We start from the raw sequence: 6,954 nt of genomic DNA on the forward strand, positions 1-6,954 counted from the left end.
ACTTGTTGCCCCAGAAGATGGAATGACTGCTCAATAGAATGTTGTGCATTGATAATACATTAATCACCAGTAAAGTTGCCTGTTTCCTTTAGGCACCAGGAAGAACACAACACAAACAGTGGAATGATATGTCTTGCACAAAATGTCAATCTAAGTGAATTAACATGACTTGGGTGGGTATTTTGTGGTTGAGATACTGTCTGCATAAGTGTCAACACATTACACATGCATTTTATCTTTGCTTGTTGGGGTTCATTCCTTGTTAGTCATTTGTGATGTTAGCATTCTGACCATATCTAAGTAAATCAAAAACCTTGAATGCAATTGCAGACAGGTTGACAACAGGAAAAAAGCATGTGTTTGTGTAAAATGGATGGTTTTATAGAACCACCTCTCCAAAACCAAAATAAGTATTGATCGCTGCATTACTTCCCAATATATAAAGGATGATTAAGCAATGAGACTCGAAGATGTGGTATATGGCCAATAAACCCCGGCTAAGAGCTGTTCTTATGCACTACACAACGTGCCTGGACACCACCATCCCTGAGGTGCCTTATTACTATTATACACCGGTTACCAACGTAATTAGTAGTAATGTTTTGTCGTACATGTGGAAAACGGTCTGATTTACCATGGCTGTCAGCCAATCAGCATCCATTGCTTGAACCATCCTGTTTATAATGCACAACATCCTTGGTCTGAGGTTTTTTTATTGAGCAACTGGATGACAGGTGTTGGTCTCTATGGAGAGAGGTGTGATCGGCATCTGTTGAATTCTGATGGCTTTGATTGAAAGCCAAACATTTGCTGTACAGTACTAGCTAAGCAAAACATATCCCGAAGTCCTGATGGGGACTTCTGTCTCAATCCAGTCCTCTCTATATAGAGTTCATATGCCCAGTTAAATAAATGCAGCCTCATGGTGTTCTTTAAGTAACCTACACTCAGAAAGCTGTACAATCTGTTCAGTCCAATGACAGCGGCCCGGCTACTTGTAAAATGCAGCGGAAGGATGGGCCCGGGGATATGTTACCACCATTCATAGCCCCAATTCATAAATGGGGCTATGAATGCAAGGCCTGACAGTCCATGTGATCAACAGGATACAATAGATTTACACATATTTGGCTATATGTTTGTTTGCAAATGCTCAAAATGGGAGCGTTATAAATAATATATCATAAACAGGCCTACTCATAATTTGGATTATTTCAAGGTAAAACAGGTGTAGGAAGGTGGTTGTACTAGACTCATGAGCAGTGCTGACACATCATTCACGTTAGGTGGGGCTCCAAGAAATATATACACAGTTGAAGTCGGAAGTTTACATACACCTTAGCCAAATACATTTAAACTCAGGATTTCACAATTCCTGACATTTAATCCTAGTAAAAATCCCCTGTTTTAGGCCAGTTAGGATCGCCACTTTATTTTTACAATGTGAAATGTCAGAATAATAGTAGAGAATTATTTATTTGAGCTTATATTTCTTTCATCACATTCCCAGCGGGACAGAAGTTTACATGCACTCAATTAGTATTTGGTAGCATTGCCTTTAAATTGTTTGACTTGGGTCAAATGTTTTGGGTAGACTTCCACAAGCTTCCCACAATAAGTTGGGTGAATTGTGGCCCACTCCTGACAAAGCTGGTGTAACTGAATCAGGTTTGTAGGCCTCCTTGCTCGCACACACTTTCAGTTCTACCCACACATTTTCTATGGGATTGAGGTCAGGGCTTTGTGATGGCCACTCCAATAACTTTACTTTGTGGTCCTTAAGCTATTTTGCCCCAATTTTTGAAAGTATGCTTGGGGTCATTGTCCATTTAGAAGACCCATTTGCGACCAAGCTTTAACTTCCTGACTGATGTCTTGAGATGTTGCTTCAATATATTCACATGATTTTCCGTCTTCATGATGCCATCTATTTTGTGAAGTGCACCAGTCCCTCCTGCAGCAAAGCACCCCCACAACATTATGCTCCCACCCCCGTGCTTCACGGTTGGGATAGTGTTCTTCGGCTTGCAAGCCTCCGCCTTTTTCCTCCAAAAATAACAATGGTCATTGTGGCCAAACAGTTATATTTTTGTTTTCTCAGACCAGAGGACATTTCTCCAAAAAGTACAATCTTTGTCCCCATGTGCAGTTGCAAACCATAGTCTGGCATTTTATTGCGGTTTTTGAGCAGTGGCTTCTTCCTTGCTGAGCGGCTTTTCAGGTTATGTCGAAATAGGGCTCGTTTTACTGTGGATATTGATACTTTTGTACCTGTTTCCTCCAGCATCTTCATAAGGTCCTTTGCTGTTGTTGTGGGATTGATTTGCACTTCTCGCACCAAAGTATGTTCATCTCTAGGAGACAGAATGCATCTCCTTCCTGAGCGGTATGATGGCTGCGTGGTCCCATGGTGTTTAAACTTGCAAACTATTGTTTGTACAGATGAACTTGGTACCTTCAGGCATTTGGAAATTGCTCCCATGGATGAACCAGACTTGTGGAGGTCTAAAAATAAAATTGACTGATTTCTTTTGATTTTCCCATGATGTCAAGCAAAGAGGCACTGAGTTTGAAGGTAGGCCTTGAAATACATCCACATGTACACCTCTAATTGACTCAAATTATGTCAATTAGCCTATCAGAAGCTTCTAAAGTCATGATAATTTTCTGGAATTTTCCAAGCTGTTTAATGGCACAGTCACTTAGTGAATGTCAACTTCTGACCCACTGGAATTGCGATACAGTGAATTATAACTTAAATAATCTGTCTGGAAATAATTGTTGGAAAATTTACTTGTGTCATGCACAAAGTAGATGTCCTAACCGACTTGCCAAAACTATAGTTTGATAACAAGAATCTTGTGGAGTGGTTGAAAAACAAGTTTTAATGACTCCAACCTAAGTGTATGTAAACTTTCGACTTCAACTGTACAGTGCTTTCGGAAAGTATTCAGACCCCTTAACTTTTTCCACATTTTTTTACGTTACAGCCTTATTCAAAAATGGATTAAAAAAATAATTCCCACTTATAAATCTACACACAATACCCCATAATGACAAAGCAAAAACTGTTTTTTAGAAATTTGCACATTTATAAAAACTCATATCACATTTACATAAGTATTTAGACACTACTCAGTACTTTGTTGAAGAACCTTTGGCAGCAATTACAGCCTTGAGTCGTCTTGGGTATGACGCTACAAGCTTTGCACACCTGTATTTGGTGAGTTTCTTCCATTCTTCTCTGCAGATCCTCAAGCTCTGTCAGGTTGGATGGGGAGCATTGCTGCACAGCTATTTTCAAGTCACTCCAGAGATGTTCAATCGGGTTCAAGTCCGGGCCCTGGCTGGGCCACTCAAGGACATTCAGAGACTTGTCTTGAAGCCACTCTTGCGTTGTCTTGGCTGCGTGTTTATAGTCGTTGACCTGTTGGAAGTTGAGCGCTCTGGAGCAGGTTTTCAAAAAGGATCTATCTGTACTTTGCTCTGTGCATCTTCGTCTCGATCCTGACAAAAAAAAAAACAGCATGATGCAGATTTTGAAATGATGCTTTACAGCGAAAGCAATACAGGCGTTTGGGTAAGTTTATCAATCGCTCGACAAAACAATAAGTACACTTAGCATCAGATAACTTGGTCACGAAAATCAGAAAAGCAATCAAATTAATCGTTTACCTTTGATGATCTTCGGATGTTTTCACTCACGAGACTCCCAGTTAGACCACAAATGTTCCTTTTGTTCCATAAAGATATTTTTTATATCCAAATACCTCCGTTAGTTTGGTGCGTTATGCCCAGGAATCCACTGGAAAGAGCGGTCACGACAACGCAGACAAAAATTCCAAATTATATCCATAATGTCCACAGAAACATGTCAGACGTTTTTTATAATCAAGCCTCAGGGTGTTTTTCAAATATTTATTTGATAATATATCAACCGGGACAGTTGGCTTTTCACTAGGACCGGGAGAAACAATGGCCGCCTTTCTCTTTTGTGCACAACTCACTCTGAGAGCCCCCACCTATCCACTTACGCAATGTGGTCGTTCACGCTCATTCTTCAAAATAAAAGCCTGAAACTATGTCTGAAGACTGTTGACACCTTGAGGAAGCGATAGGAAAATGAATCTGGTTGATATCCCTTTAAATGGAGCAATGGGAGGCTATGGAACATGGAGTTTTCAAAATAAAAGCCACTTCCTGGTTTGATTTTTCTCTGGGTTTCGCCTGCAATATCAGTTCTGTTATACTCACAGACAATATTTTAACAGTTTGGGAAACTTTAGAGTGTTTTCTATCCTAATGTGTCAATTATATGCATATTCTAGCATCTGGTCCTGAGAAATAGGCCGTTTACTTTGGGAACGTCTAAAGAGGTTAAAAGGTAATTTACCACCTTCACAAGTGCAGTCTCAGTGCTATGATGGAGTCTAAAACCAGACTGAAGCATTTCGTATACATTGTTTGTCTTCAGGAAGGCAGTGAGTTGCAGCGCAACAGCCTTTTCTAAAAAAATTGAGAGGAATGGAAGATTCGATATAGGCCGATAGTTTTTGATATTTTCTGGGTCAAGGTTTGGCTTTTTCAAGAGAGGCTTTATTACTGCCACTTTTAGTGAGTTTGGTACACATCTGGTGGATAGAGAGCCATTTATTATGTTCAACACAGGAGGGCCAAGCACAGGAAGCAGCTCTTTCAGTAGTTTAGTTGGAATAGGGTCCAGTATGCAGCTTGAAGGTTTAGAGGCCATGATTATTTTCATCATTGTGTCAAGAGATATAGTACTAAAACACTTGTGTCTCTCTTGATCCTAGGTCCTGGCAGATTTGTGCAGACTCAGGACAACTGAGCTTTGAAGGAATACCCAGATTTAAAGAGGAGTCCGTCATTTGCTTTCTAATAATCATAATCTTTTCCTCAAAGAAGTTAATGAATTTTTTACTGCTGAAGTGAAAGTCATCCTCTCTTGGGGAATGTTGCTTTTTAGTTAGCTTTGCTACAGTATCAAAAGGAATTTCGGATTGTTCTTATTTTCCTCAATTATGTTGGAAAAATAGGATGATCGAGCAGCAGTAAGGGCTCTTCGATACTGCACGGTACTGTCTTTCCAAGCTAGTCGGAAGACTTCCAGTTTGGTGTGGCGCCATTTCCGTTCCAATTTTCTGGAAGCTTGCTTCAGAGCTCGGGTATTTTCTGTATACCACGGAGCTAGTTTCTTATGATAAATGTTTTTAGTTTTTAGGGGTGCAACTGCATCTAGGGTATTGTGCAAGGTTAAATTGAGTTCCTCAGTTAGGTGGTTAACTGATTTTTGTCCTCTGACGTCCTTGGGTAGACAGAGGGAGTCTGGAAGGACATCAAGGAATCTTTGTGTTGTCTGTGAATTTAAAGCACGACTTTTGATGTTCCTTGGTTGGGATCTGAGTAGATTATTTGTTGCAATTGCAAACGTAATAAAATGGTGGTCCGATAGTCCAGGATTATGAGGAAAAACATTTATTCCATGTCAACAACATTTATTCCATGGGACAAAACAAGGTCCAGTGTATGACTGTGACAGTGAGTAGGTCCAGAGACATGTTGGACAAAACCCACTGAGTCGATGATGGCTCCGAAAGCCTTTTGGAGTGGGTCTGTGGACTTTTCCATGTGAATATTAAAGTCACCAAAACTTAGAATATTATCTGCTATGACTACAAGGTCCAATAGGAATTCAGGGAACACAATGAGGAACGCTGTATATGGCCGAAGAGGCCTGTAAACAGTAGCTATAAAAAGTGATTGAGTAGGCTGCATAGATTTCATGACTAGAAGCTCAAAAGACGAAAAAGTCATTTTGGTATTTTTTTGTAAATTGAAATTTGCTATCGTAAATGTTAGCAACACCTCCGCCTTTGCGGGATGCACGGGTATATGGTCACTAGTGTAGCCAGGAGGTGAGGCCTCATTTAACACAGTAAATTCATCAGGCTTAAGCCATGTTTCAGTCAGGCCAATCTCACCAATGACTAGGGTTTTCAATTTGTCAGAGCTAATGGTGGGAAGCTTCGGCATCTCAGACCCCGTAACGGGAGGAGTTGAGACAAGAGAAGGTTCTGTCTCTGACTCCTACTCGTTGCTTAATGGGGAAAACCGGTTGAAAGTTTCTGTCTTTGCTGGACACTGGTTGAGCATTCCTACAGCATTTCCCTCCAGAAACCGGGAGAAAGATGTCCTGTTTCATGCTTTCCTACACTGAAATTACCCTTGCCTAACGATTGCGTCTGAAGCTGGGCTTGCAGCACAGCTATCCTCGCGGTAAGGCGGTCGTTCTCCTGTATATTATGAGTACAGGGACTGCAATTAGAAGGCATCATGTTAATGTTACTACTTAGCTTCGGCTGTTGGAGGTCCTGACGAACCACGTCCAGATAAAGCGTCCGGAGTGAAAAAGTTTAATGAAAAAAAGTTGAGTGAGGGAAAAAACAAAAATATAAACGGTAATTAAAAAGTAAAAACCGTAAAGTTGTCAGGTAGCAAAGTAAGGTTGGCAACAAAACGCACAGCAACACGTAAAAAAGTCTGCAAGTTGGGACCTGAAATGGCGTCATGACAAATGTCTGCTCTACCCAAAATTACAACCAACTAATTGCAGCATTACCACAAAAATGGAAGAGACTACCGTGTTCATTGGTACTTTCAATGCTGCAGACAGTTTTTTGGCATCCTTCCCCAGACATAATCCTGTTTCGGAGCTTTATGAACAATTCCTTTGACCTCGTGGCTTGGTTTTTTGCTCTGACATGCACTATCAACTGTGGGACCTGATATAGACAGGTGTGTGCCTTTCCAAATCATGTCCAATCATTTGAATCTACCACAGGTGGACTCCAATCAAGTTGTCGAAACATCTCAAGGATGATCGATGGAAACAAGATGCACCTGAGCTCAATTGAGTCTCATAGCAAAGTGTCT

At 40.7% G+C, this 6,954-nt stretch overlaps 1 long non-coding RNA gene across 1 annotated transcript; it reads right to left on the reverse strand.

Annotated features, from left to right (window-relative positions):
* Positions 1–695: 695 nt before the first annotated feature.
* On the reverse strand, positions 696–4,117 carry LOC149979102 (uncharacterized). Its single transcript, XR_016484945.1, has 2 exons — positions 3,676–4,117; positions 696–3,507 (listed from the first exon to the last, which is right to left on the reverse strand). It is a non-coding gene; the product is annotated as an uncharacterized LOC149979102 (long non-coding RNA).
* Positions 4,118–6,954: the final 2,837 nt, after the last annotated feature.

Source organism: Oncorhynchus mykiss, chromosome 12 (assembly GCF_057628025.1).
Source record: "Oncorhynchus mykiss isolate SJ-2025 chromosome 12, ASM5762802v1, whole genome shotgun sequence".
NCBI classification, from domain to species: Eukaryota; Metazoa; Chordata; class Actinopteri; order Salmoniformes; family Salmonidae; genus Oncorhynchus; species Oncorhynchus mykiss.